At 39.5% G+C, this 20,524-nt stretch overlaps 1 pseudogene; it reads right to left on the reverse strand.

The window, feature by feature from the left end:
* Window positions 1-5,188: 5,188 nt before the first annotated feature.
* Window positions 5,189-20,280, reverse strand: LOC148020979 (uncharacterized; annotated as a pseudogene).
* Window positions 20,281-20,524: the final 244 nt, after the last annotated feature.

The raw sequence follows: 20,524 nt of genomic DNA on the forward strand, positions 1-20,524 counted from the left end.
ACTTCATATTTGAATGGATGATTTCCCAATTTACAAGGACTTAGGATTCAAGTTCTTATTTGATCTGCCTAAGTGAGAAACATTCAATTTTTTTGTGTTGCCTCAAACTCTTCCTCTAAAGAAAAGGATGATTCATAGCAGAGTGCATCCTTGTATATCATAGCCAAAGTCTCTATGCGAAGAGGTATTCCATTTCCTTGACATTTGAATCTACAAGTAGATACTTATCCCAATTTGGTACAATAAGATTAGAATATGTTCTAGATTTTGTGCATCAATGGGCTAGGCACTAGCCTTCCCTGATATTAAAAATGGCATAGATATCACAAAGAACATATTGCCTTTCACCAACAGGGAAGGAGGGGAACAAAGCTGTGGGAACTTCACCAACAACCTCCTCAACCTCTTGTTTAACAATAGAACCCACCACCTTTGTGTTCTCCCTTCTCAAAGCTTCAACATCGAGTTGAGTACTTTGCTCCCTCTCACTGGCCACATCTACTGGCTGTGAAACCTCTTAGACTCCCTTTGTCTCTGCTTCACAAGTTTGTTGTGTATTTTTTAGGTATTGGATAGGCTCCTTCCCTTTATCCCCTGGCCAACACATGCAAAAAGCACACAAACCCGTGAAAGTATTCCACGAGACGGTACTTCTCATTGTGTGCAAGGCACTATAGATTTGCCTTCTTCATGCCCTCAAGAACCCTTAGCATTGCCCTATAGAACCTTTTCCTTTGGGGCTTATCAATAAAGGCATCATTCATGTGAACACACTGCAAATTCTCGATAGAAACCTCTCCAACAGACATCTGTCCCAAAAAAGTTGCCTCATGTTCCTCAAGGTAGACTCACGAGGCCTTGATTCATTCCTTTGCAAAGGCAATGATAGAAGACACTTAGGATACTTGTGGTAGTAGCAGATGCTCTTATCCCACTCAACCAAGGAAAACTACAAGCATCTCCTCAAGATTTCATCCACTCCTCTTAGGATCTTATGCCAAAGCGCTAAGAGTGCCTTTAATACTAGCAAGCTCTTGTTCCATAGCGTTAGGACTAGCTTCACTCCTTGAAAGCTCAAGAGTCCCCTCCATATGATGCACCTGTGTAGCATCCATATATGCAAACACAACTATATGAGAAACACCAATTAGCAAAGGGGGACCCAGACAACGAGAGGGGTGGGGGGATTTCAAAACCTTGACTCCCCCACCAACATTGTGGGGGTCCTTGTTGGTTTGGAGCAAGGTGGACCTGCAAAATGCAAGGGGAGTGGGATCCAAAATCTTGAGGGCCTCCCCCGCATTTTGCGGTTCCTTTGTAGTTTGGGGTGGGGTGAAGTGAGGACAAGGAAAAATAGCACAATGTGAAGGGGGGTTCAAATCTCAAGGCCCTCCCCTCACGTTGTGTTGGTCCTTGTTGGTTGTTTTGGGACAGGGGGGAAACCACACAACATGAGGGGGGTTCAAAAATCTCAAGGCCCTCTCACATTCTGCTGGTCCTTGGTGGTTTTTTTGGGAGGGGGGACTACACAACACAAGGGCAGGTCCCTTGAGATTTTGAAACCCCCCTTGCATTGTGCAGTTCCAATACCCGAGAGAGGGGGAGAAGGGGGGGTATAAGCTACTATACCAAAATAATAGAAGTCCAAAAGAGAGTGCAATGAGGGCCACACCTTAGGACAGAGAGTGAGAATAGACCATTGATCAAGCAACACGAGTCAGGGGGGAGGGTGGGAGAGAGAGAGAGTAGAGCGATAAAGAGGGAGTGAGTGAGTGCAAAAATAGGGGGTGAATCTACTCTTGGCTTGGATTTTTATAGCCTCGGGTATTTCACATGTAATGACTACATGTGCATTCACTACGGCATGTGTGAGGAACCTCGATGATAGCCATGTGATGCCTTACTCATTTCTTCACGTGCAAAGGGACCACAATCTTGCAGACATGCGGCATGCACTTTTAATTCTCACATATGTGGGCACACATTCTTTGTTAATGTGGCATCAAATGTGACGTTAATATATGTAAGCACCATATAAAGCACAAAATTTGATAGTCGATTGATTTTTCACTTTGCATATTGCAAGCTCCTCAAACCTCCATAGATCTTAGTGTTCATCTATGATGGTAAGTCTCTTCCCCTTGCGAAGCCTATACAATGCAATATGGCTATAACAAGCTGAAAGAGCACCCTCCCCTCCAATTGTGCAAGCCTAGGTCTTGCATAAGACAAGGGGAGGTATGAAAAAATCTCAAATCATTTCCCTCGCATTGTGTCATCCCCCCCTAGCAAGAGCCACACAATGTGAGGGGGGTCCCTCCTTATCTTGCGGCTCCCCACTCTTGCATTGTGCGGTTTTCCCCCACTCCATCAAGAGCCACACAACACAAGGGGGGCCTCCTATGTTGTGACCCTACCATGGCATTGTGCAGTTCCTCTCAACGGCCGAGAGTTGCACAACATGAGAGCAGGGGCCTCCTAATGTAGCGGCACCCCGCCCTTGCATTGTGCGGTTTCCTCCAGCCGCACACAACATGAGGGGGGGTCCTAATTTTAGGATCCTCCCCTCGCATTCTACATTCTTTGGGACCACAAAATATAAGAGGGGGCCTAATGATTTTGGGACCCCTTGAGTTCTATATCTCCCCTTGCCCCGCATAAGGTGATGCCTCTAAGAAGGCATGCCAGCAACAACCCAATGCCATCCGCTTTAGCTAGGAGGATATTCGAGTCCTCTCAAACCTTCAAAAGGAGATCAACAATTGTTTAATGAGCACAATCTTAAGGTATTGTGAATCTCTAAAAATTTTGCATGTTTTCCTCATATACATATGGCCTAAATCTTACTATTTATTTTCTTTTGTAACTTAATTCTTGTAAACCTCCCTCTAATGTTCAAGAGTGCCTTAATCATAGATTCTCTCCTATCGACATTTTTGACCTAGGAGAGAACATTGTATCTGGATGTGTGCCCGTGGTACTGAGATTGCAATTTGGATCTCCTACAACATCTGGTAATGGCATACCATGAAAGGTAAGGTCTTTTTGGTATGTTTCTTTTAAGTTATCTCAAATATTTTTTTTATTGCCAAACTTTATTGTCCTCCTTGCCTTGTAGATCTCATTGGAGCTTGATTGTTTATGATATTCCCATATGGAGATGCTTTCTAGCCAACTCAACTGAAGGATACCATGACAATGTGAAGCAGTAAGCTTCATGAGAGGGAGAGGGAGAGGGAGAGGGAGAGGGAGAGGGAGAGGGAGAGGGAGAGGGAGAGGGAGAGGGAGAGGGAGAGGGAGAGGGAGAGGGAGAGGGAGAGGGGAAGAAAGAAAAACACTAACATTGTTTTCCTTTACCAAAATAGTTGTTTGGAAAAGCTAGTAAAGGGCTTCGAGGTAGTGATTCAAAGACCACGAAATGTTGGACAACACAAGAATAATTCTTTGCAGAGTGTTGGAGTAAGAGGGCGACGGCCATAGCTGCGGATGGAGAGTTTGCTACAATGCAAAACTGCTCCTGGAACATCTACTTGGGCAACAAATGGGTGATATAAGTTTATTTTTTGTTAATTTAATCTCACATAGCCTTAACAATTTTCTACTTAGTATCCTTTCTATGATTTTATGTTGGGTGAGCACTTAACAACTTATATAGATGATGACCTTCTTCTGTTTAGAGCATAGATTATTGAAAATATAATCAACCGCTCTTCTCATCAAAATCTCTTAATACCACCTGCCTATGACCCTCCAGCTCCATGCCCAAAACCATGAGTCAAAATGCCATATACCCATCCCAATCCCATTGACTTAGATTATATGCACTCGATTGACGACACTAACTATTTTGACACTTATGATATAGAGAGGATGCAAAGATTGTAAATATGTGTAGTGGGAGCTCATGCTCAACCGCCAAGACCCACGGACCGCTTATTGTTTCAAGCATTTCAAGCGATCTCTCATGGCTATCTCTCACCTAGCCGATGCACCATCGATCCTCTCCAGGTGTAGTGAGCTTACCTTGATGCCGAAATGAGTTGCCTCCTCTCTCGCACACGCCGATAGCTCCACAATCCTAGATGCTAGCTCAAGCATCCTCAAGCCTCCTCCATCTCCAAGCTCCATCCACCATAGCCGCGCGCACAAGAAAAGAGAAGAGAAGAGAAGAGAGAAGAGGAGATAGTGAAGAGCTTCACCCTCTTGATCCCTCACTCCCACACACTCACTCACTCCCTCACACTCACATTTCCTCTCTCAAGAGCACACACACAAGCAAGGTGAAGAGAAGAAGAGAGGACGCTTGTTAGCCACACACAAAAGAATGAGCTTCTCATTCACTTTTCAACTTTATATACAAAACCCTAAAAATCCCATGGGCACCCATCCCTTTTTACTGGCCATTGTGGCAAGGTCCCTTTTTCTAATTCCCTCTTCTTGCTTCATGCCCTAAGCCTATACCCGTCTATTCTTTTACAAATGGCACAAGAGGGAGCCTGGCGCTCTTTTATAAGAGTGTTTAGAGGTTTTTGATACACCTTTCATTTAAAATTGCACTTTTTGCCTCAGCTTAGCTTTAGGGGATGCCTCTATGCCTTTGCTCTTTTTTCATCCTTTTTTTGCTTTTTCCTTCATTTTTTCACCATCTCGAATTGAGGTTAACTTTTTCGCCATCTTGAATTGAGATTAACAATATGCCAAAATTATAGTATTCAAATCAGAAATTTCCCTCTTGTACATAATCCAAAGCTTTTGTAATCAAAATGCCATTATTGGAAATGGAATTCAAATAGTTTTTGTATCACTTTTCATCCTTTTTACAATTTTGCATCTATATTTTCATTTGTACTATTGGATAGGTTGAGGCACAAGGAAAAATTGTATATGTGAATGCTCTTATAATTTTGCATTTGTATTCCCATTTGTACTATTGGATAGGTTGAGGCAAGAGGAAAACTTGTGTAGTGTGAATGTTATTATAATTTTGCATATGTATTTCCATTTATACTATTGGATAGGTTAAGGCAAGAGAAAAACTTGTGTAGTATAAATATCCTTACATAAAGTATTTCTCTCTTTTCTCTGGGACACCTGCACATAAGGTTCACTATGATTCACGTTATTTGCAAACAAAAAAATATATCTTAGGCAATGTGCTACACTTTTGGATTACATATTCTATTTACTTTTAACCATTGCACTTGAACAAATAAGCAGCATGGATATTTTGGTCCTCATTCATTAGGTTTGTCCGCACTTGATGTAAAGAGACGTTTGCCCTTATGATAAGCATCGTTAAGAGCTCATCCTTGAACCAAACGTCCAACATCATCATAGGATTAGCAGCATCATCTTGTAAGTCTTGATCAATTGCCATAATTTTTCCATTCACATAATGCCATCTTATGCAATATAAATTCAAAATAAAATTTTGTGATGCAATCATATATTTGCAAACAATAGTTTTCCATTCCACTTTTGGACATAATCCCACACACTTCTTTTATATCCCAACTCTGATCTAAGAAGTCCATACACTTCTCCAATTTGCATATGAACATTGATGCTCTTTTCCAAACTTTCTCATCATTAAAAAAATCCACAAAAACATGTAATGGCATGAAGATTGTGATCTTCACTTGTCAACTAGCTACATTAGGCCATAGATATCTTTGAAAATCTGCATAAATCTTTAATCTATAAGATTCACATGTTTCCGCTTCCCGAATTAGCCACTCTGCACTATCCAAGCTGGAAGTGGAAGAGGGCCGAGAGATTGAAATCCTATTATGCTTAATGGTGCATTGTAAAATTTGTCATTTAAAAAAACCCCATCCTTGGCCAATGACCTGTTAGAGGTCACTTTGTACAACTGCTCACTGATAGAGCCATGAATGGTATCAAAGATTCCAAGTATGCTTTCGACCGGTTGTCAGTCTTCAAGGTTTGAAGGATATGTATCTACAACCCTAAATAGACTTCAATAAATTCTTAAAACATAAAAACTCGGTCTCAAGCCTATTGAAATTTTTTGAACTTATAGTTTGGTTTATGGAATGGCATGTCAATAGGCCACTTCTACAAATGCAGTTCTAAGTGCATATACGCATGTTGTATAAGCGTCTCCTTGATTTTTTCCCCTGATCCTTCGACCTTGAAATCCTTGACTCACCACTTGCAAGTGTCAATAAATTCATTTTCACATCGTGTTCTCTTTGTTGTCTGCAATATAACCCAACTACCAATAGAGATGGTAGTAGGAATCCACCTACTTTTGTTAAGATCAAAATTGCTGTAGATTGAGATTACTTTGATAGAAGATGAGGGACACGGAGGACATGAGGCTTCCATTGACATAGAACATGAAGTAGAAGAAGAAATTGAGTGAAAAGAGAGAATATAATAAAAAATCTTGTGCAAAAATAAAGGGATGACATGCACTTTGCTAAACTGTTTGAGTTTTTTGAAAAAAAGGAGGGATACTACACTAGAGGGAAAATGTTTGGGTATATTATTCAATAATTTCAAAAAAAAAAGATCAGGATATGGCAAGATTGTGGGGGCTAACAAGAAATGTCTCCATCTACTATCTTTAATTGTGCCAATACCTCTTGTTGCTTGTGCTTCCACAAATTTGTGCTCCAAAAATACCTAAATTTTCTTCTTTTCAAAAATCTATAAAAATCAGATAAAAGACTTCAAAATGGGAAAAACCCTATTTTACGATAATGGTAGCTCTCCTCCTATTAATTGAGAGACTTTCTCTCTCTAAAACTAAAAGGCCCAAATGTGAGTCCAAATCTCCCCTAATGATACCTTCAAGAACTACATGATTGATCCACCTTGGGTTACATGTCTCGAGTTCCCCATGATCATGCAAACACGGGTATACAAATAAATGCTAACCATCAAACCAAGAAACCTAATCTCTTAAGTGCCACAAACTTGGCCAACGTGAGATGTGACATACTTCAGGTTTCCCCTTGAGACTTTCATTGATTCTTACACTTGACCTTAGAATCACCCATTGGAGCCATAAGCTAGAACCCAACCAAGTAGCGTAACTACAAGAAGTGCCTCAACTATCTCGATTAGTCCCCCTTTGTGACCTCAAGTTGATGCAAAATGGAATGTCTTGAGTTGATGGCACATATGTTCAACCACTTGATGAAGGATTGAGAAGAATTGACCATGATTGAGTAGGATCACTCTAATGTCACATCACTTTAGCCAACACCAATAGAGTTACCCAAGTCAAAGCACTATCTTTAACTAGAGTTGTTGATCAAGCCGATCATGTTATCAACTTAGTGACATCAAAGAAGCATATCAACTCCATTAAGTGGGAAAAGAATTTGATCATTTCCTCTAGCAACCATTGTTTCCACTTGGGGGTCGAGACACTTGAGCCACCTTGAAGATGAGCACTACACATCTTGTTGGAAATTTTGGTAGCTCAATGTGAGGTAATTGGAAAAGGTTGGGAGCTTGATTCAAATACATTAGGAAGTGCTATCTTGAATTTGCAATTACCCCACCTTGAGTGCAACACATGCCTCGAGCTACATGACACTAGATCCCCTTGAGATCACACTAGAGGGCCACCCTACTTGCCCTACTCAAACTCATATGATAGTCAAGGAATTTCAGTTCTCATGAATATGCATAACTTGGGACCCCTCACAATGTTGAGGTAGTGAATACACTAAGGCACCACTTGATTGACTCTTGCACTCATTTAAGACCTTGCACTTGGATCTTGTGACTATTAGCTAATAATTCACAAGGTGAGAGAGCTTTATGATGTACTAGGGCTCAAAAGAACAAGACAATAAGAATGAAATTGGCACTCTTAGATAGTGTCCAAGTGGATATCTCAAGGGTATACCTCCTTGCACATTTCTTTTGCTCAAACTTGTGCTCCTTATCATATTTTCCCTTCTTGAATGCACCAAATAACCATAGCTTCCACAACCTAACATAAAAGGCCATCATTAGCTTATGAACTCCCCAATTGAGTATCAAAACAAGCTAATACCTCAAGATTTAACATTCCTAGTCTCTGCACTACTTGACCATTGTGCCTAGAGTCCCTATAATTTTTGGAATCACTTATAATATTTCTAGTTGAATACTTGGAGGTTCATTGAACCTTGCGCTATATCCACTTAGAAGGTTTTGCACAGAAAGTAATTTGTGGACTAGAAACATTGCATGAGAAGAGGCTATATACCCTTGAATTAGTATTATCATGCCATTACTAGAGTGAACATTTGAAGAGTTACTTTAGCAAGCACCTTATCATCCTAAGATCCCTTGCTTAAGGGAAAGTGTTGTGTGAAAAGAAAACTCTTTGAAAATATTATAAGCCATATTAGTGTGATTGAGTTTCAAAAGAAAGGGCAACCACATTCCCATAATTTGCTAATTTTGCAACATTCTTTCAAATGTTCTCAAGCATGTCACTATGATAAATTGGTTTGTACTGAGATGCCTGATAAAGTAATGTTTCTAGTTTTGTCAAAGCTTTTGCAAGCTCAATGCCAAACTTGATGGAATGCTTATTGCTTCAAGCATTTCCCTCCGTTTCAGCAATGGCTATGTCTCACATAGCTTATAGATCTCTTACACTCATTGATATATCCATCCTTCTCTCAAAGCCCATGAAAGCAAGAATGAAAAAATCAATAAGTGTGTAGCAACCTCACCTTCTTATCTTCTCCTCGATACCCTGATACGAAATCTTGAATGTGCCCCCATGATCCATGTAATGGTCCTCAATCCATCTCCACTACTCTATGACCCGTAATCTAATTTGCAAGAGGAAATGCAAAGAGATAAAAAAGTAATGACTCCATCCTCCAATCCACCTCTCACCCAAGAAGAAGGGAAAGAAGAGAAAAGTGTGAAGCAAGAGTGAAGCTTCTCTTTCCAATGTTAAAATCACAAACACATTATATGTATTTCAAGGAACTGCACTTGGGTCACATTACCTGGGTTAATCGATTTATCCTATGGTTTGTGTCCATCAATAAAGGGAGAGTCTCCCTACACCAATGCATTTTTGTGAATCCACATTTAGCCCCACCAATCTTATCCACTTAGAAACCAATAGTAGAAAGGTACCTACCAAAACCACTATCCAAATCCACTACATTAAACCACTTGGATATAGGCACCCTTTCTAATAAATGACTCTTTTTGTCATTGTACTTTCATTCTGGTTCAATTGTACTTGAGTACATCATTTCCCTCTCGTCTCTCTTTCAAATATCTCAACATGGTATCTAGGGCTATGATATATATGGATCCTTGAGCTCCCTTGCTATCCAATTGCATTCCTTGCTCATTATCACTTCTGAAGACATCCATTCTAGTTCACTTTTAGGCTTGAATGATTAGGGCACTACTACTCTTACACCTATGTACCTACTCTGAAAGAAGGTAACATTGTTGGTATGATGCTATTTGTAGCTCTTGATTCTTATAGGCTTTTTGCTTAATGTGAGCTAGAAGAATTTGAGTCATTGAGATTGCTCTTACTAATCATGGTCATGATGCTTCACACTACTATAAATATGACTATAAGAATTAAACTCAAAATTAAAGAAGACATTGTTATTGGTGTCTTGCTTAAATCCTTGCCTAAAGAGTTTGACCATGTGGTCACTACTCTTGTCAATGTGCCCTCTCTTGGGCTAGTTAAAGCCTCCCTTCTAGAAGAAGAGAAAAGATCAAAGTTCAAGCAAGAGATCAATGCAACTCCAAAGCATGAGGTCCTCTACACCAAATCTAAGTTTAAGTGTATGAAAAAGGTCAATCACAATGTGCCTATTGGGTGTGACTTTTAGCACAAAGTTGGCCAGAAGGAGAAAAACTACTTTCACAACAAGAGAGACCAAAAGGAACTTCTTATGAAGGTAGTTCAAGAGAGTTATGAACAAGGAGAAAAAGACAAGGAAGCAAAACCAAAAGAAGAAAAGCATCATGAAGCCCTTTCCATGACCTTCAAGAAGAAGGCTCCTTCTAATGTTTCAACCTATGAAGGATTGCTTTAAAAAGTGTGCATTCTCTTTTGTAATTCTCTCCAATCATGTCATGAAACCCTTGTAAAGCCTAGGTCCTCTAAACCATCCAAACCTCTAAGCCATAAGTGATCAACAAAGGATGCCTCTAATCATCTTGAGTAGACAAGCCAATGTGCCTCTAAGTTGCTTAAGGATGGACATGTCCCTAGTAATAAGTCATGTGGTGGCCAAGCTATTGCAAAATATTGTCATGCACAAAGCTATGTACAATCATGAGTTTGAAGGGGGGTGTTAAAATCACACACACATGATATGTATTTGGGAGATTGCACAAGGGTCACATTGCCTACATTAATTAGTTTATACCTATCAAAAAGGAGTGTCTCCCTATATCCACTACACTATGTGAATCCAACTTCAGCCACCAACCTTACCTGCCTAAAAACCACTCGTAGAAAGGAACTTACCAAAACCACTATCCAAATCCACTACCTAAACCACTTGGTTGTAATCCTATATAAAGGCACCCTTTCTAGATGAATAAATATCTCTTTTTGTCATTGTTCTTTCATATCCTAGCTCAATTTTACTTGAGCACTTCCTTTCCCTCTCATCTCTCTTTCAAATATCTTAATACCCAAGTCTCTCACTCTCTCTTACTCTCAAAATGAAGCACAAGAACATAGAGTAGAAGAAAGAAGGAGAAGGATGTTTTCAAGTTTATATACCACAAGAAATGGGCTTATCCATTCACTTTTTGGCTCTTATAGATGGGCATGGGTTGGCGTTCCACCATAGTTGGGTGGGTAGGTATTTAGAATAATTTATTGTATGCACACTAGAATCAATTTCCAATATATTTTTAGCACAATAAACATTTGTGTCGAATTTGCAATTTTTTAACATTTTGCTACCTTGCAAGATTTGCCTTCGTCGATTCTATCACTTTTTCCATTTTATAGTTAACAAGCACTCATGCCTTCAATCAACATAGGGATCCTATAAAACCTTGATGACCCCATTGTTAATGTGATCACCCATTCTTGTAAAAAAAATCAACAAGAGTTTCTTAGACGGACCAAGAGATGGGATTCCACATCAGGTGTGTGAATGGTCCACATTGGCTCCAATCACGCATGTCGAATCCATAAAATATTTCCCTTCTAGTGGATGATAGGCCATGTTAGTCTGGGCTCTAGGGAATTACAACCATAGGCCTATGGTGGAAGCCTAGGTCCCACTATCAAATCCTACTATGCTTCCCTATTCTATCAAAATTATTTTGGGTTAAATATTGGACTTGGTTCTAGCCTTTCAACATCTTTTTAAGGTCCTATAGTCCAATCAACCACCTCTTCTAGTATCTAAGGTGGGAGCTATGGCAGCAACAATCTTAACAAAAGAAGTAAAGAAAACTCAAGATGAGCATGTATCATTGCTTAGATCTCTATCCAATTCTACCATTCCAATGATTCACTATGGTGTCGCAATTGAGTGATTAATGATGTGTTGCTAGATAGTAGGTCTAATATCGATATCATAATGGTGGCTACATGTAAATATTTTGGGATAATAGTCACAAGATGACTTGCTCCCATAAGAATTTTGCTATGATGTAGGCATCATTCTTGTCAGTGGCCCTAGCCTCTATCCACTTAATCATGTAATTGATGGCCACAATGATCTAACAAGCTTGGGAATACTGGGAAACATGATTAATACGTTCCATGAGGTCTATACCCCACTAAAGGATTGGTGGGAGGGACTTTTATTTTATCTTCCAAATTAGTAGTCTCATTCTCTAACACTCGTCTCACAATATTTGACGAGATGGGCTACATCCTTGAACAGTATTGGCCACTACAACTGGAAGTGTAAAACCTTATTGGCTATGATATTTGTGTCAAAATGATCACTTGTAATCCTTTTGCATGCTTCTTGTAGCAAATTATCTTAGAATTATTGGGCTCTCATGAAAATTTTCTATTTAAGTTGTCATTAAAAATAATTGAGTAGTATTAGCATTGGTTTTTAAAAATAGCTTGGAAATCAATTTTAAAAGAAATTTCTTTGTGAATTACACTTGTTTTAATCATATGTGTATAAATGCATATAGATTAAACTCAAGTCATGGGTTGATTATTATTTTGAATGAAGGTTATTGTAAAGTGAAAATTGTTCCTTTTCTGGTATTCTTGATAGTTCTCAATATGGAGCAAGCATGTGAGAATTATCATTGTTGGGATCCCCTACCTTCTACAAGCACACGCTTGTTGGTGCTAAGGTGGGGCGGCCATCACAAAGTGCAGTTTGCTCTCAACAAGATACCTCATTCACCATCTACATGTCCACTAGTGATTACAGAGATATTTGGCATGGTCAACTGATTGGATGATGAAAAAGCCGAGTTTTTGGTAGTTAATGCTAATTTAGTCTCTATTTGTTTAATTGATGTCTTTCAAAAAGTTTAGCATCAGATATGGAGAAAGTTCTTTGGTAGGAGCACGAGTTTGAGTCCTAACCACAAAATCAACACCTCGATAATCAGAACCTAAAGGTCTATGAGCTAACCTATGTTTAGAACACTTGTAGCAAGACTATCTACTTCAATTATTTGAATTTAACCTTTCATTGAAAGGCTCCCCCCATTCTTTTTTCTCCCTTGTAAAACACAATTTAATGAAAACTCTTTGATTGAATATCAAAAAGAACGTTTCACCAATTCTTCAAATCATTTTCTAAAAAGAATATTTTGTTAATGAAAAGAAGAAACGGGTTGAGTACTACATTCATAGAATATGAATTGGCTATGGTGCATCTTGATTCTAGGGAAACCATGCCTATTAAATTTAGCAATCATTTTGTGAGTAGTTAATTGCTCTCTCAAAAAATTTTAAAGATGTAATTCTTTATTTACAAGGACATGAAGGGATTAGACTCCTAATTTTACCAACATGCATTCCCCTTAAGCATGATGATGTTTAATTAAGATGCAATGATATCATATAAATATGCACATGGCAAGATTGGTGAAAGAGGAATAAGATCATCTATCTTAGGTGGAATTTATTGTCCCTATGGATCGAACTGAGTGGATTTCCTTGATAGTCATTGTTCTTGAAAAGAGTAAAAAGCTTCAAATTGTGTTGATTACCATAATTTGAATGAAGCAACCCTTTCAAATCCATTTTCCCTTCCCTACCTAGGTAACATCCTGGATGAGGTTGTAGGGCATGAGATGTACTCCTTTTTGGATGTTTTTAATGGTTATTATTAGGTCAAATTGCTCTAGAAGATCAACTAAAATTTGCTTTTACCATGGCTTGAGGTGATGTGGTTTGGATTAAAGAATTCCCTACCATCATTTCAACGAGATATGCAACAAAGTTTTGGATCCTATTCAACAAAATTTACGTAGGTCTTCATAGATGACTTTAGTGTCTTTGGTACAATGTTGCTTCATCTACATCATCTTTGGTTATGTATGTTGCCAAATGTCGGGAAGTTAGTCTAAGCTTGAATCAAATGAAGAGTGCTTTTGTAGTCAAATGAGGAATATTGTTTGACCATGTCATTTCTCAAGTTGGGATTGTAGTGGATCCACATAAGGTAATTACAATGATGTAGGTGAAAATCCCAACTTCTCCATCAACAATTTTGCAGTTTTTGGAGTATGTCCACTAGCGTGGCTACCATCTATGTCTATTAGCTCATGTTTCCATACCCTTGAGTAAATGAGCACATGTTCCAAATCTTCTTTTTAACAAGATGTAGAAGTAGATTTAGCATTTTGATGCCTTTGCTTGATGTTGTTCAAAACCCCAATATTGATTCCCCTTGATTGGCAAAGGAAGTTCAACATTTTCATGGATGCATTAGATAGTGCAATAGGGAGTCTCCTCATGTAGAAGGATTCTAAGGGGTGGTTCTAACCAATCTATTATGCTAGGAAGCTATTATCTCTGGCTGAGAAGGATTATTCCATTAGTGAAAAAAGTGCTTAGGCATGGCGTCTATGGACATTTCAACATGTCCTTTTGGGCCATCCTTTTGTGTTTCATGTTGATCAAGCAACAAAATGTGGTAGGTTGCTTAGCTCAATGGATCTTGCTACTATGGAAGTTTGAGTTTTAACTAGTCCATACACCAAGTGTCCTTGCCAATTTTCTCTCCTAACTGGATATGGTTGAAGTTTCGGGTGGGGTGGATCATGATTTTTTGGACACACAATTTTTTGTAGTGAAGTTGTCTCCCCAACCATTGACCCCTCCCTTCCTATCTTGCCTTGGACTTGGTATGAAGAGATGTTCATTTTTCTTACTATTGGCAAGGCTTTCGATCATTTACCCATAGACCAAGGGAAGAAATTAGCTCTTCAAAGTTGTCACTTTGAAGTTATTCTAGGTCAAATTTGGCATTGGACCATATCCATAGGTCAAATTTGGCATTGGACCATATCCATAGTTTTATAGAGAAAATGGTGCTGCCTATGGAGCAAGAAGATATTGATAGAGCTAAAGATCATCAAGCACTCTCAGGAGGACCTTTTCTTGGGTAAGCTATTGTTTGCAAAATCCAACAAGTAGGATTGTGGTGGCTAACTATGTATGGTAATGTTTGAAAATGGATTTGGTAATGTGATTCCTATCACATATTTGGTTAGCTATATGCACAAGAATATCTTACCTTGGATCTGTTCGGGGCTTGGATTTAGTGGGTCAAATTAAACCTACTAGAACTTGCACTTGAAATTGGTATATCCTAATAGTATTAGGTTATTGTACTAAGTGGGTTGAGGTGTGGCTTCTCGAGGACAAGTTTATGGCAACTGCCTCTTTAAAGATATTTTAGCTCGGTATGGCTATCCAATGGAATTGGTTAGTAATCAAGATGGTCACTTCTTGAGTAAAGTTCTCTGACATTGATGAGCTTCTACATGATTCTTTATAAGAAATCTTCCACATACTTTTGCTAGGCCAATGGTTTGGTTGAATTTATGAATAGAAACCGTGGCAAAATTTGATAGAGCTTATGGAATACCATCATCTGGGTTGGGATACTAACCTTCCTACTGGCCTATTCAACTTCTTTCAAGGTCAATATTGGCCTATTCAAGTTGTCTTTCAAGATGGAAGCCATTGCGTAGTTAGAGTTCTTAGTTCCTAGTTTGCGGATGGTTGTGACAAACTTGCTTATTCTAAAGGATTCCCAAATTCTTTTTTATTGGAAAGCTTGGGCTAGTTAGAGTGGGAAATGCCTACTTGTGAGCTTCAATTTTGGCAAAAATATCCAGCTAATTGGTTGTCAAAGAAGTGAATATTTAAAATGGGTTAGGTTGTGCTAGTCTTTAATACCACATGGAAAAAATTACTGGATAAACTTCAATTCCATTGGAGTGGCCTATTTTGGGTGTTTCACAATTTTGGTGGTCCTATTTTTGCCTCTTGGCACTATAATCAAGGTGCCAATTATCTTAGAGCCCCCACTTGGCTAGAAATTGGCATTGTTGATCCCTCCAAAACATTGAGTGGCCATGCAAAGAGTAGAAATCGATCCTTCAAGAGAATACCCAGACCCCCCATCATCACATATCCACTTAGTGATGCCCCTATCCACTTCATTGAAGAGCCAGTTGAGGATGATAAATACACAAATCCTTTTGTTTGATATGATAAAGAAGGGCACCCAATCCTTATGGACTATATACATGTTCCAATCATGATGTTAGGACACGACTATGGGCATGGAGTGCCTTCCACTAGGGATCCTATTGCTTATTGGACTTGTGGGAAGCCAAGAGACATCTCCTCGAGATGCCCACATAAGTTAGAGCAAGCAAAGGGAAACGTAGTGGATCAATGCTGCCCAATATATGAAATCACACACATCTATTATGATTGTCCACAATGCAAGGCAATCAGTAGTAAGGCCATTGTTTCTTCAATATCCTTAAACCTATTTTCAGTGGTGGAGATGATTAATGACAAAGATAGTATTGCCATTCCAATGCACACCATTACTTGTGCACAAAGAAAAGTAGGAGGAGTTCAAAGGCCCTACGACAATGAATGGCTCAACAATTAGCAAGAAGAGTGCCAAGAAAAGGAGAAAGAGAGATGGAATCAAACTTAAGAGCTAAGGTCTCTCCTAGATTCCACAAATGACTTTGATCTTTAGTGGAGAAAGTACCACAACATCACTACAAATTGCAAAAGAAACTATTGCCAAGGACCACACCTATCCTAACCTAGTACAATAGCTAGCTATCCTTGACAAAGTCAAGAAATGGGCAAAAGCAACACAAAACAAGTTGCACATCAAACAAGAAAGCTCTCCAATCTATCTTACATTGCTAATGCATCTATTTAGGAAATGACACAGCAATTGGATGAGATCACAGCTTAGCCATCAATTGGTCCACAACCCATGAAACATGAGTTTTCTCTTATTCTCGATGCAAGTTGATCACAATAAATCTATGAGAGCATAGAACCTTACATAATTATAGTACTTGCATCAACCCAAGTCAGCATTCCACTTGGAACCCTGTTTAAAGATTGTCTAATGATCTAGCAAGTATTAAAAGTATGGGTGGAAGGCACAAATCATGGCTGATCCCATCACATTCCAAATCTAGCCTCGATGCACCTTTCATATTAAGTGCTTTAGGAGTCAATACATTCTGGGAGGGAGCCAAGCCACATGTAGTGCTTTCCATGGAAACCCTTGGAGATTCCAAGCATGGGACAATCCAGCCATTGAACTAGTACACTTCAATCTAACTATACTTGATGGATTCAAAAATGAAAATTTCATAATGTTGTTTAAGGTTAACTTGTTGTCATGAAAGAAGTTGGCTATGACTTAATGTTCAGTCCACCATGGGCATGCAATTTACATGTCATTAAATACTAGGGCATGCGATTTACATCTCATTGAAGACTAGGGCAATGATCTAGTCTTCCTAGGTAATTGGAAGAATGTAGTATATATTGAGATGGAATCCTAGAAAACAGTCCTTGTGGATTTGGATACTATCTTGACACTATTAAAAGTCTAACGATCCTCTGACCACCCAACCATTGGCTAGATATATTTCCTGCCCTGAGGATGAGCAAGTTTGGATGTGTGTCCTTGTAACCTTATGATTGCCATTGACTAAGGAGTTGGAGTCTCGATCTATCCATGAAAGCATGAATCAAAAAGATGCACTAGATACTACAACTCTTATTCTCCTCGAACCTTTCATCTCAATGAAGGGAGTTAGTCTCCCAGAGTGGAAGCACGTGAGTGAAAGCAAGAGCTATGGTGGAAGGAGCAATAGCAAGAGAGAAGAGATACATAGGATGTGGAAACTCCAATAGTCACAATGTGTGATCAACCTTCTCTTTATTCAAATGTCACTAAAAGAATAACGCGATAGTGATGGGTGCCGCCACCTGCAGTATACAGGTGTGTGGGTACTGTTAGTGTAGTAATACATGGGCACCTAGGCACATGTGCCTTTATCCCCAAAAATCCCCAACTTCAAGATGAATGTGCTTCTAGTGAGGAGAGAACAAGCAAAAAGTGACAAAGTACAAATGTACATAAGTACAACAGAATGAGGAAAGAGATCATCTCATCTAATGCCCATCAACTTCCTAAGGAAGGCAAAATACTCTATTGAGAGACTTTTCATGAGTAGATCTATAGGATTTTGTCCAGTTAAGATCTTTACAAGGTCAATAGACATGTCCTCAACAACCTCTCTAATGAAGTGGTAATACATCTCAATGTGTTTCATCTTCACATGAAGACCCAATTCTTGGCTAACTAGATAGTACTCATAGAATCTAATGCAACGTAGGGACCATATTAGTAATACTAAGGTCTTGGTAGTAGAGAGGGTTGTGTATTTTTACACCCTAGACAACCAAGAAACAACACCTCCAACAAAGGTGAAGCCATGGACTTCCTACTCTCTACATGTCCTGCATAATCAGAGTCAGTGTACCCCATGACTCCTATCTCCTAGCCAACATAACATATGCACATAGCTGCTATGCCCTTCAAGTATCTCATGATACCCTTGATGGCATCCCAATGAGATCTACCAGGTGTAGCCATATAGTCTGCCACAACTCCCACTGCAAATGTTATGTCAAGATGAGTGGCTATAATGGCATACATCAAACTACCCACAGTAGATGCATAAAGAACTTTGGCTATCTCAGTCTTTTGCTCATTAAACTGCAAATAACTGACCTAACCAACCTTCACATAATAAGGCAGAGGACATCCAATGGGCATACCATCCTTGTAACGTGCCTGCCTATTGGTTGTCCAAGCACATTCTAGTGGTCCGAATCTAAGCGTCACTGCCCAGCACTCCCATGGAATGTTTTGGGGTTTGTCACCTAGGGTTTCCTGAGTCTGCCTTACAATAGAACATTTGCTAGTGAGTCCACTAGGATCGACTTAAAATTTGGGTTCCTAGGGGTCGAGGTCTCCTGACAGCATTCTTAGCGTGGTCGGATTTTGGACATCCTACTTTACGCAAAGATACCCAATTCGAAGCAGATCCATACCGCACTTGGTTCAAAGAGAATGGGAAATGAGAGGGATGCACCGCTCAACCTCTCTGCCCATAGGGCATAGTCCCATTCCGGTCCCTAAAACAGTATGAATTGGGGTTCAAACCCAACAATTCTTAAGGGCCAGATGTCGGTAAAAACTTGTGAGAAGCCTCCCAGTTCTCTAGGACCACCCTGCCACTGTAGGACGGTCCCTTTGGGGTTCCATCACCCACCCGCTTCCCTCAATAGCTTTAGTTTTCTAATTAGGTCCTATCATAGTTATGTGTGACATTCAAAATCAGCTTCATTAATTAAGCCTTTTAGGGAACATGGTTCATTCATGTAGCTTATAGCACAGACACGAAAACAATGCAAGCTGTCCTTTTGGCAAACAAGTTCCTTAACTTATTTTCTAGTTAATCTTTGTCTTCTGTCCATACAGGAGAAATTATGTATCCCTTCTATCCAACAGAAGTACTCGGTCCAAATCACATGGCACCATAATTTCCATCCATTATCTAGAATAGGATCTTCCAAGGCCCTAGATGTTGGGCTCAAGGGAGTCTACAACTCCGTTTCGGACTTGGCAAGGGGTGTCCAGAGCTCCACTGGCCCCAAGCGACATAGGAGTGAGACACAACTTTCCGTGGTTGGCCTTTTTACCACTCGACCTTCGACCCGTGAATCGAGCAGTGCTCTCTCGAGGTAATCCACGGTGCAATCTTGGAAATGATCCACCCGTGCAAATATCCTTCCTTAATTAATCCATTTAGGGATCAAGCACGAACAATGCATTCAGCCCTAATATCATTATCCAAGAAAACATTCATTTATTCCCATAGCAACTTGTCATCATAGACCCCTGCCATGCATTTACTATCAAGCACCACATTACTTTGAATAATCATCCAAATTGCACCCCAACAATTAGTTTAATACAAAAAGCATTTAAGGCAATGTTAGATCAGTCAACAAAACAATGATATCCTTTTCCAACATTTCGGGAATAGTTACGATAACCTTCCATCACATATTCGCTCTCCCCCTTGGGATCAAGAGCAGTTCCATGTAAAATTTACTTAACATGCCCTTCTTTTGACTAAGGCATATGTTAAGGTTTCAAACACTGTAACAAGACATAAGTTCTATTAATCACTTGCATTGATCTATCACCTAACTTCTTCTCAACAAGTACAAAAGCATTGGTCTTTCCTTTGACTTAGGGTTTCCTAATCCTTGAGCCCTTCATTTGCCATGGAATTGTTGCATCTAGCCCAACCCCGAATAGGATTGATAACCATAATCATTGTTGGGCGGATCTCAAGGCATCGTAGTTTTAATCCTAATGATTGTATTCAGATACAAGGGTTTGTGCGAACCTCAATGTGTCATATGAGTAAATCTACGCACGATCATCTATGGATATGGAAAGAATTTCCTAAAATCCCCTACAAGTTCATTATCTATTGAAAAATAATTCAGGTTACTTGTTAAAAATAACGCATATGCACGCCAAATGCAACATACCCTATGTCTCAATGAATTGCATAGATAGCAATTAATACCTGGATATTCGGATATGAATCATCCACACCCGACGTTGTATTCGTATTCACAAAAATGCCCTCGCCGGTGGCTCCATTGTCAAATGCAGGGTTACCATTGACGCATGTCTCCCTCCATTTGGGGGCCATAGTTTTGACTTATGAATCTCTCTCTCCCTCTCTATCTCTCGTCATAGAGATAAAGTGCTAGGGTGTCTCTTCACAATTGCGATGGGGTTAAACTCGCGGGGAAATGGAGTGTTAAACTCATGGGGAGATGGGGTGTTAAACTCATAGGGAGATGGGGTGTTAAACTCGTGGGGATATGGAGAGAAGAGCAACACGTATGGTCACCCTCTAAGGAGGGGAAGAGGAATGGATTCCTTCAGAGACT

This window comes from Lygodium microphyllum, chromosome 18, assembly GCF_053477565.2.
Source record: "Lygodium microphyllum isolate KBCC chromosome 18, Lygodium_microphyllum_v1.1.10, whole genome shotgun sequence".
NCBI classification, from domain to species: Eukaryota; Viridiplantae; Streptophyta; class Polypodiopsida; order Schizaeales; family Lygodiaceae; genus Lygodium; species Lygodium microphyllum.